This window comes from Meriones unguiculatus, chromosome 3, assembly GCF_030254825.1.
Source record: "Meriones unguiculatus strain TT.TT164.6M chromosome 3, Bangor_MerUng_6.1, whole genome shotgun sequence".
Lineage (NCBI taxonomy): Eukaryota > Metazoa > Chordata > Mammalia > Rodentia > Muridae > Meriones > Meriones unguiculatus.
The window spans coordinates 96,830,359-96,841,996 of NC_083351.1; the positions used below are offsets into that span (position 1 = coordinate 96,830,359).

Sequence of the window (11,638 nt, forward strand, 5' to 3'; positions counted from 1 at the left end):
ACTCCATGGTGTTAATCTAGCCTCTTTATTGCAATGAGCTCATTTTATATTAACAGAAACATTTTGATGCCTTTGTATCAAAGGAAGAATAATTTCTGTGTTCTGAGATGGGGCAGTGAAGCTCAAGTAAAAACATACCCTTTAAAACTGCCACACAGGAGGAATGCCAGGAGTAGAAAAAGGTAGAGAAGTTGAATAGGGCAGGTCCGACCTAATATGAAGTCAAATCCTATGATGAATGGTGTGTTGGGAGTCAGTGCACACACCATGCTATACTGATCCCAAGGCCAGTTTTCCTCCCTTTGGGAGAGGAGCAGGGAACTCAGAGAACACCTGGTGGCGAATCCTTGCCTGAGTTTGTGAGCAACCAGAGAGAAGTGGGTGAGGCCCTGTAACAGCTCTCACAAAATTAAATTGTTTACGCAGATTAATGGATGAAAGTGTGGACAAGGGACTGTGGATACATGAGTATCAAAGGAATTCTAGGGCTTATCTACAGGTAATAAGAGACATCTGTGTCCCTTGCCCATGCCCCAAACGGTGGATTCCTTTGTCCACATTTAAACTGCTCGCTTTTTCCCTCATTGATTATTTGGAATAATGGTAATTAAACCGAGCGAGGCCTACTCCACTTCATGCAGGTGCTTGGCCGGGGAGTAGCCCCAATCTCTTCTGGTACTTTGTATTTTGGGACTGTTAGTATTTTGGAACAAAACCTGCTTCTGGGTTACCTAGCAATTTATGATGCCATCATGTGTGGCCAGCCAGTTGGCCACACCTGGAAGGCATGGTTACCTTGCTCCTTAAAGGGACGACCCAACACGACGTGGGCGCTCTCTCTCTCTCTCTCTCTCTCTCGGCACCCCCCTACCCCTTTCTCTCTCTCTCTCGGCACCCCCCTACCCCTTTCTCTCTCTCTCTCCCCTTCTCTTAATATCCACCTAGTAAACCTCCTGCATATAAGATCGGTTGACAGCCTCATCTTTTTATAATCTAACAGGGACATGGATTTATTCTTCTGTCTCAAACCCCGGAGTAGCTGAGATTTCAGAAAATTTCCAGGAAATGTCATTTCAAAAACAATCCTAGAGTTTGTGGTGTGTCCCAATATAGCTTCTTACTCCATTATTTTAAAGTAAAATTGAGTTAGTGTGAATTTTTCCTCCTGCCATTAAGATTCGAGGTATACCTGAGCTTCCCCCCCCAAAAAAAAAGTCAGCAAAACTTTATTCGTTTCCATTCTTTCACCATTAACATAAAGCCAGAGATAGCAAAAATGTTTTGTGTTTACAAAGATAAACAGCCTCTTTACCCAGAGTTCAAAACCTCAAATGACAATGGGGAAGATGAAAGCGTCTCCTCCCCAACCCCTGAGCTGACCCTTGTCATCTTTAGACAAAAAGCCTTCACTCCACTTGCCAGGGACCCTATTTGGGGCCAATTCAAGCCCAAGGCCTAGAAATCAGGTCATTCCGCTCGTGATACAAAGCTGACACCAAGGATCAAGTGCCTGTATTCAACAGAGCACTGGAACCAGGGGGCTACTTATTAAAAACAACAACAACAAAAAAAAAAAAAAACCAAAACAAAAACAAAAACAAAACCTGAGCTTTTTAAGTCACAGCATATTGATCATAGTAAGAAGTAAGCCTAATACACACTGGTGTTTAAGGCTGGATTTGTGGGAAATGTAGTCTCTTTTTCGTCATGACGTCACTAGACAGGACTCCGGTATATGCTTCCGGGTCCATTTAGCGTTTGTGTTTTTCCAAACTGCGGCTTTCTGTAAGTTGCCACGGTGTGGCTTGTGCTCCGCGCTCGACATGGAGGTGGGTCAGGGTGCAGCCCAGCCTTGCAGGGCTCAGGGAGTGTGCGGGGTGGACCGGCCGTCCTGGAGGGAGCGGAGGAGGGGCGGGCGGGAGGCGGGGAGAAGCCGACCAGGGCGTGCAGTGCTTGAACTAGGCTTAGCCTAAGTGCTGCGACTCCCTTTGGGCTGGGGAGAAGGCGTGCTGATGGCGGGGCGTGAATGCTCCGTTAGGATCTGGCGGCTGACTGAGACAGTCTTGTTTTCAGGGACTGGAGAGCTGGCCTGCTAGTGCGAGAATGGATGGCGAGCGGGGAGGGTCTGGGATTGTTAGAGCAGGTTGGCTGGGCTGACTGAGCCCGGGCGGTGATGGGAGCTCACACTCCACCCTGGCTGGGGAAGCTTGCTGTTATCAGCTCTCACACTGCTGTCATCAGATTTCTCAGGACGTCTAGAGCAAATGGGTTTTCTTGGTTCCTCCTGTACTCCGGGGCCGGCCTAGGACTCTGGTTTTGAGTTCATGTAGCACGCAGTTTCCAGGACTGACCGTCCTGCGGGGAAGTTTGGTGTATGGGATATTAGTCCCATTTTTTTTTTCTTGGAATAAATTGTTGATTTTCAGGGCGGCTCACAGCTCTCATGTATACTCGCTGTGACCGGAATCTTCATACCCACACACGCACGTGAGGCAGAAAAATCTCATAATGCGGACACTCTAAACTGTGCATCACCCGAGCCATCCTACACTCAGAGTGAAACATACTAGAAAATACTACCACACCCTATTCCACCAGAGACTGCGATGTCAGAAATTTGGGCTCTTTTTCTGAAAGGAGAGATTAGTGTGAGGATTGTTACTGGAAGGGAGGAGGGAGTCTTGCATTCCTGACAGGCTCTCTACACTGCTCTGTAATCACAAACTTTTCTTCCATCCTTCCAGTATCTGGAAACTTGCTGGGCTCCCCGCTGTCCCTTGTACAGTTATTGTGGGGAAGGACAGAGTGTCCAAGTATTTATTGGTGCCAGAGGGATGGAAAGATGCGGGTGAAGAGCTGTGGCTCACCCAGGGTCCTGGGACGGGTACCGTGGGCTGCTCACCCTGCACTTAGTGCTGAGCTATATGTTGTCATACTTCAGTCAAATTGATTTGTGTGCTGGCTGACTTAGAGCATTGAAGTGCACTCCTAAGAAGCATGGCTTCAACCCACATTATCATAAATATCAATATTTTCTATGTCTTATCTAACTTTAATTAAAACAACGCAGACAATTCCTAGTTAATGTCACTGTCTGCAGGAAATTAATAATATGCCATTCTACACCGTTGAAGGTGTGAAAAGTACATTTTCTTTTACCTCAAATCTTGCTTCTTCCAATGTAGAGGTGACACAGAAATGCTCACTTATATTATAGGTCAGACACATGTACATTTAATATATATACATGCACACATAATACTTAATATATTTATCAAAAAACCTATGATTAGAAAGAAAATGCCAGTGTGTTCTGTGCTGTATCCTGTCATTTCTGTATTTTGGAGGTGGAGGAGGAGATCAGTGGTTCATAGCAAATTCAAGACCAGGTGTGCTACATGAGGTTATCAAAAAAAATTAAAAACAAAAACAAGCAAACAAAAAAAGGCACTTGTTTCTCTAGCAGAGGAACATTGTTCAGTCCTCAGCACATACATGGTGGCTCACAATTGTCTGTAATTGCAGGGGAACCAGTACTTTCTTCTGGCCTCTAGGAACATCCACATACTGGGAAACACTTATGCACAAACAAACAAATAAATAAATAACTTTAAAAATAAATGTCATGAGGCCTGGAGCATTGTGGCTGTGTCTATGTACGCATATAATGTACACTGTATAAATTTTGGTTTAAAATATGACTTTGTGAGGTCTTATCGAGTAACCTTGCTGTTGTTTGTCCTTATCCCTCCCTTCTTCATCTCTATTGCCCGCCCTCTCCGGAGTTGAAGCTCCCTCCAGGTTTTCCCTTTCCCACTTCAGAGCACCTGTGTTCTGCTATTCCTCTCTCTCACACTTCTCAACGGTCTCATCATACTTTCCCAGCTTCTATTGTTACTCACATCTGAAGATTTGGAGCACAGATGAAAGAGAACATGTGGCGTTTGTCATTCTGGGTCAACATAGTCTTTTCTAAGTCCACAAATTTATTTGCAAAGATCATTTGTCCTTTTTATTTACAGTTGAATAATATCCTTAATGTATGATATTTTCATTATTCATTTCTTGGTTAAAGGAAATTTAGATTGTTTCTTTTTCCTAGTTATTGTGAATAGAATATGGTTGAGCTAGTATTTGTGGGTAGGTGTAGAATCCTTTGAGTGTATGTTGAATCGTATGGTAGATTTGTTTTTAGCTCTTTTGTGGATTCACTGTACTGATGTCCAGAGTTGCTATACCAGTTTGCAATCCTACCAACAGTGAATGAGGGTTCCTTTATCTCCATTCCTTACCAGCATCTTTAGTCCATAGTTTTGTTGATCTTAGCCTTTCTAACTGTGGTAAGATGAAATCTCAAAGTTGTTTTTGTTTTGATTTCCCTAATAGCAAAGGATGATGAACACTTTTTGAGGTATTTCTTAGCCATTTTTGTTTCTTCTATTGAGAACTTTCTTTAAATCTCTAGCTCATTTTTTATGTTTCATTTGTTTCCTTGAATGTTTATTTTTTGAGTTCTTGGTATATTTTAGGTATTAATCCACTACATTAATGTGTAGATGGCAAAGGTTCTCTCCCATCCCGTGGTTTTTCTCCTTAGCTGTACCAAAGTTGTTAGTTTTGTGAAGTCCCATCTGTTAATTGTTGGCTTTAATTTTGGGGCAAATGGAGTCCTATTTAAAAAGTCCTTTCTTCCACCCAGTTTGGAAGGGTATTGCTTATATTTTCTGCCACCAGTTTAGTGTTTCAGATTTCAGATTGAGGGTTTTGATCCGTTTGGATCTAACTTTGTGCTGGGTGATACAGTTCTAGTTTCATTCTTCTGCATGTGGCCATCTAGTTTTCCACATATCATTTACGAAAGTATTATTGTTTCTCCAGTGTATGTTCTTTGCCTCTTTGTCAAATATAAGATTGCAACAACCCTAAATTTCCAGGATAAAAGCAGCCTGGTCATGGTATATTATCTTATTGACGTTTTCTTGAATTGGGCTTCCATGGCTCATGGGGTCTCCACTGCCACCGAGGTTAGACTCACATTTAGTGTTGAGATGTTCAAAATGCTATTTTTTTGCTCTTTTTAAAATGTGTAAATGTGTAAAATTCTTGCACTTGCATTTTATCTCTGAATTCTTCCTTTGTTCTCTGCTTGTCTGCTCAAAGCCATGTCCCTTGGTGCACTTATCCTTGCTTCCCAGTGAAGTGATTGTGTACTCAGAAACGTCAGCCTGGAGCTGCTGCATCAAGGCCTGCATTCACTACATTTCACCTTCAGGGTAGTGTGGACCAAGTGTTGACAGGTTCCTTATTACCGGGTCTTTCCCCTGTGAGAATGTCATAATGTCTGGCGTATAATGGAAGCATACCACAGAAAATGTATTTATTTGTAGAAGCCTAAAGTTTACACTTTATATTTCATAAAATTACATTCATATCTTCATTAGCCCTCATGTCATTCTCTTTTAAGTAGAGATAGTAAGACTTCATTTTGAAGAATCTAATTAACATTACATACCAATTTCAGAAGCATTTCAAGCTCTCGCTTCACCTTTGGCAAAATTTAGAATTGTGACAAAAACTTGCTGATTTTGGTATTTATATTATTAATTGTCCTGTTTAATTATTTTTTGCTATTCATTTATTTTATTTCAGGAACTTCTGTCATTCACAGATGTAGCCATTGATTTCTCTGCAGATGAGTGTGAATGCTTGGACTCTGCTCAGTGGAACTTGTATAAGGAAGTGATGCTGGAGAATTACAATAACCTTGTGTTCCTGGGTGAGGATCACTTCTGTCATGAGCTCTTATTTCACAGTCAATATGTGACTCCCTCCCTGCCTATATAGAATATCCTATGGGAGCTTGTGCTTTTGATTGTGATTCTTTCTCTTAATTTTTTTGTTTGTTTTGCTTTTGTTGTTATTTGTTTTCCAGACAAGGTTTCTTTGTGTAGCACTGGTTGTCCTGGAACATGATCTGTAGACCAGGCTGGCCTCAACCTCAGAGATCTGCCTGCCTTCTGCCTCCCAAGTTCTGGAATTAAGGACATGTACCACCACTGCACTGCCCAGCTGACTGATTAGTTTTATATGCCTATTTTTAAAGGGAAACTTAGGGGAAATGTTGATATACTCAAGAATCACTTTTTCTTTTGTGTTTTTAACAGATTTGTTTTCAAAGTATTTGTCCTGTAGTGACAATGTCAGAAGCTCCGTGGCATGAGGCACAGAACATGTGTTTTAAAGAAAATATCATTAGCTTTAATACTTTTCTTTGTAATGAGGCTCAGGATCTACAGGTTGTAAATGACTCCTAAACATCTTGTCGTTCAGGAAATATTTAGAGACAGAATTTTCCAGAATCATTTATCATCTTTTTTATCTTTTCTTCTAAGCACAGAAATGGGTTCAAATGTTAATTTCCAGGAGAAAACAGCCAAGCATCTTGTTCCCTTTTCCAAACAGGTCTTGCTCTCTCTAAGCCATACTTGGTCACATTTCTGGAGCAAAGTGCAGAGCCTTGGAGTGTGAAGAGAAAAGCAGCAGCTGCTATCCATTCAGGTGTGTAGGAATGAATGAGCAGAGGTCACAAATGACGAGTAAATTTGTAAAATGTTGATATTTATGTTTTGGTGGAAATTCCTATTAAATGGCTTTTCCTCCATGATATTTACCATGATAATCCTCTTCCTTTCTCTCCAGAGAGCTTTGTGTGTGTTTACAGTGACTTCCAAAGTCTTTTAGTTAGCTTGTTTTCTTGTATCTGTATATACACTGTTCTTGTCTCTATTCATATTTGCACATGTATGTTTGCCTGTGTATGGGTGCATGTGTGCATACAAGTTCACATGTATGTATGTGCTTATGGAGGACTGATATTGATGTTGCAAATCTTCCTTGATGGCTCTTCTCCCTTATTCATTGAGGCAGGGTCAGGGTCTCACTCAGGGTCTCAGAGCTAGTCTCCTCAGCCAGTATGCTCTAGTGATTTCCCTGTCTTCCAAGCTGGGGATGATAAGCTAGCTACCATGCTCACACTGCATTTACAAAGGTTCTGGGTATCCAAACTCCAGTCCTCATTCTTGTGTGGCAGGCATGTTAACTGCTGAGCTGTCTCCCTGGTCCCAGTCCTTTTATTTTTCCTGGGAGGGTCTAGATTATAACAGACTTGTCTTTACTTTCTATGACTTAGAAAACATGTACATATTTCTAACAGCCTTAGGGACACAGTACCCCACAGATGAGCACCTCTAATTGCATTTATATGCTCAATAGCTGACCCAGTTTCATCAGAGCTCTCATTGTGTGCACATGACACTGCTCCTTTTGAGAGCAGATGGCAAAATTCAAGGGTTGATTTTCTCCTTCTACCATGTCGGTCGAGGGATGCAGAGGAGATGGTCAGGCTTAGGGTCAATGCCCCTTACCTTCTGAGGCATCTTGCTGGCCCTATAATGTATTCTTATGAGGACTGGGTTTATTTTTATTTTCTTGTCACACACAAGTAATTCAAAATCCTATGCTTTTATAAGTGTGTAGTCATAGCTGAAAACTACACATCTTCATAGCGAGACTTTCTCAGACCTGCCAGCAGTTTAAATAATGATACAGAGACTCTTATATAATTTAAAGCTTAGGCCTTTAGCTGGGATGATTCCCACTTACCATCTACACTTTACCCGACTGCTCTATCTGTGACCTGTCACTTGGCTAGCTCTTTTACATCTCTCTCCTGTGTCCCCTTCCCTTGTCTGCCTCAGAATCTCCTGGGATTGCTTTCTTTTCCCATTAGTCCTTTCTCTCCCAAAAGGTTTACCTTCTACTTCCTGCACTAGCTACTGGCCATCAGCTCTTTATTACAACCAATCAGTGAGAAGCCGCCTGACTTTCAAGTATTTGAGCATGCATGGAAGAACAAATATTTACAAACTTAAAGCCAGTGATGGGCTATAATCAAAATACTGCCAGCACTTAGCTCTCTGCTGGTACAGAATTAACTGAAAATACAGAGATATTCCTTCAGACAATGTAAAAAAAAAGTTGCCCCAACACATATTGATAAGTTTTGTTTAGTAGATCTTCAATAGTCTTTTAAAATTTTATGGGTCCCAAATTCATGTCTCTCTTTTCTTATTTTGCAACCTTGTTTTCTATATTTGATGTTTTTTTTAAGTCTAGACTCTCTCTCTCTCTCTCTCTCTATATATATATATATATATATATATGTTTGTTTGAGACAGGAATTTCTGTGTGTAGACTTGACTGTCCTGGACTCACTTTGTAGGCCAGGTTGGCCTTGAACTCACAAAGATCCGCCTGAGTACTGGGATTACAGGTGTATACCACCACACTCAGCTGACTCTTATATTTATGATAATATGCTTAGCTGTACCCAATATATTTTTCTAGGTGACACTATTAATTACTGTATTCTTTAAGGACAATGTAAGACATTAAGATATCTATACCATAAATCTATTGGTAGTGATATCATTTGCCTATAAAAATATTATTTCTAATTTAAAGCCATGTGTATTTTCTTTTTCATTGGTTACTCAGTAGTTGTAACCTTCTAAATGTGTGTTCCTGGAAATTGTGTAACTTCTGTTTACTAACAGAGATGTTCCCTTTAGAACTTATTCCACTTCTAGGTAAACTAGAAAGTTGTATAATTTGATTTTTTAAGGTATTATTGTTGGTAAAACATAACACTGTCTTAAAAGGTTTCATGTATACTCTTTAAAAGTGTTATATAGCATGTCTTTACAAAATTTTATAGCTTTGAAAACTGAAACTTTATACTCAAAAAAATTTTGTGTTTCTACCTCCACCCAATGTATCATAATCACCATTTGCTCCATGTTTGACATGTTTTCCAACTTTGAGTTTTCCTGTAAGCCCAGCAATCCAATCTTTAAATAATGAGCTTATTTCATTTACTACAATGCTCTTTCAGAATTTTTAAATTAGGTGTTACATATCACGTTTAGCCATTTGACGTTAGTAGCTTTCCATTATTTGTCCACTGTCTTTATACTCTCAGTGGGTTATGTTGTTTATACCTGTGTTCCCTGAATGAGACTCTGGGAAAGTTCGTGTGCAAATGTCTATAGTTTCACATTTACGTGATTGATGCTCATTGATGTGTCAACATCTAGTCACGATTTTTAAGTATTCATATTTAAAATGAGCAGTATAAAGTATAGTTCTTTGCTTCAATGCTTTTTCAACAGGATCAAAACCCCATAAATGTAAAGACTGTGGGAAGGCCTTTGATAGGAACTCAGTCCTTATTCAACATCAAAGAATTCATACTGGAGAGAGACCCTATGCATGTGAAGAATGTGGCAAATCTTTTAACTATTCTTCCAGCCTTAAACAGCACCAAAGAATTCACACTGGAGAGAAACCCTACAAATGTGAAATGTGTGGCAAAGCTTTTAACTGTTCTTCCTATCTGGGTAAGCACCAAAGAATCCATACTGGGGAGAAGCGCTACAGATGTGAAGAGTGTGGCAAACCTTTTACTAATTGTTCAGGCCTTATTGTTCACCGGAGAGTTCATACTGGAGAGAAACCCTACAAATGTGAAGTATGTGGCAAGGCCTTTACTGTCCGTACAACACTCTCTAAACATCAAAGAATCCATACTGGAGAGAAACCATACAAATGTGATGAATGTGGAAAGACTTTTAATGTTCACTCAACACTCTCTAAACACCAGAGAATCCACACTGGAGAGAAACCGTACAAGTGTGAAGAATGCGGCATGGCCTTTAATGTCCGCTGCATTCTTTCTAAGCACCAGAGGATCCACACTGGAGAGAAACCCTACAAATGCAAAGAATGTGGCAAAGCTTTTAACTGTTCTTCCAGCCTTCATCAACATCAACAAATTCATAGAGGAGAGAAACTCTATAAATGCGATGACTGTGGGCAGGCCTTTAGCTGTTCTTCTTATCTGTATAAGCATCGGCGAATCCATACTGGCATGAAACCCTACAAATGCAAGGAATGTGGCAAGGCCTTTTACTGTTCTGTAAACCTTATTTACCACCAGAGAATTCATACTGGAGAGAAACCATATAAGTGTGATGAGTGTGGGAAAGCCTTTAGCATTTGCTCAACATTTATGAAACACCAGCGAATACATAGTGGAGAAAAACCCTATAAATGCAAAGAATGTGAAAAAGCCTTTAATAATTGTTATAATCTAATTCAACACCAAAGAATTCATACTGGAGAAAAACCCTACAAATGCAAAGACTGTGGCAAAGCCTTCAATTATACTTCAAGTCTTGCTCAACATGAAAGAATTCACACTGGAGAGAAACCCTACAAATGTGAAGAATGCGGCAAGGCCTTTAATTCTTCTTCAAATCTTAAACATCATTGGAGACTCCATACTGGAGAGAAGCCATACAAATGTGAACAATGTGGCAAAGCCTTTAAAAATTGTTCAGGCTTTACTAGACACTACAGAATTCATACTAGAGAAAATCCAGATTAGTACAGACAAAGTTACGAAGTCTGTAATAATTGTTTTTTGATAATTAAACACTAAGGAATTCATATGTGAGAGAAACCTTAGAAATGAAAGGAATAGGGAAGATCTTTAATAACAGTTCAACCCTTATCCAACATCCACCATTACATACTCGAGAGGTCTAATAATGGTGAAAAAGATGACTGTGTTCAGCAGCCTATACTTGTACAACATCAAAAATTTGTGCATTTTAGAGAAACTGTACAAATGCAAGTAATGTGAGAGATCCTTTTTAATCATGAGTGAATTCCAATTGAACTTTATACAGACACGATGACTCTGCCACATATAAAACAGAGAAAAGTAATCTGTTATAGTAAAAAGCACTCTGTAATTGGTGTGGCAAGTCTTTGCTTGTCATGTAGACCTTAAGAGACATAAGGGAATTATCATGAGACAAGTTCCATGAACAGTACACTATTTAGCAAAGCATCAAATGATGCTTATAATTCATAGCATACTGTTTGGTGTGAGAGAAGAAAATCATTACAGACTTTGGAATCATGCAGATAACTCAAGTCTGTGAAAACATCAATACGTTATAAATTGAAATTAGAACATAAGTTTAATTTTGAAAAGTGAAAAGAATACAACTACTAATGATTTCATCAGAAGAACAGGGAGTGTGTCCTGAGATGTCAGAGTCTATTTTTTTCCAGAGACCATAGAATACATTATTGGAATATGAAGTTTAGTGACTTTTGTAAATAACAATAAGCAGTTCTTAATGCTTTGTCACTGCTCTGTATATAATTAAGTTCTGCCACAGACATTAAAATATCTACCTTAGTAAGGTGTGGAGGCTAATCTTCGCTGTCCATCTGACACATCTAGGAAGAGGGAACCTCACCTGAAGAATCAGCTCTATCAGATTGGCCTAGAAAATATGACGGTTACATATTTTTTAGAAAAATTAATGTAGAAGTGTCCAGGCCCCTGTGGACAGTACCATCCCTAGGCTGTGGCCCAGGACCATATAAGAAGGTAACTGGAAATGAGACTGGGAATAAGCCAGTAAACAGCAAGCCTCCATGACATTGCTCAGGTTCCTGCCTTCAGTTCCTGCCTTGGATTCCTTCAGTGGTGGGGTATAAT

The 11,638-nt window shown here is 39.9% G+C and overlaps 1 pseudogene; it reads left to right on the forward strand.

The window, feature by feature from the left end:
* The first annotated feature begins 1,717 nt into the window (after nucleotides 1–1,717).
* The window catches only part of LOC132646071 (zinc finger protein 93-like), a 30,472-nt pseudogene continuing 20,551 nt past the window's right edge, over nucleotides 1,718–11,638 (forward strand).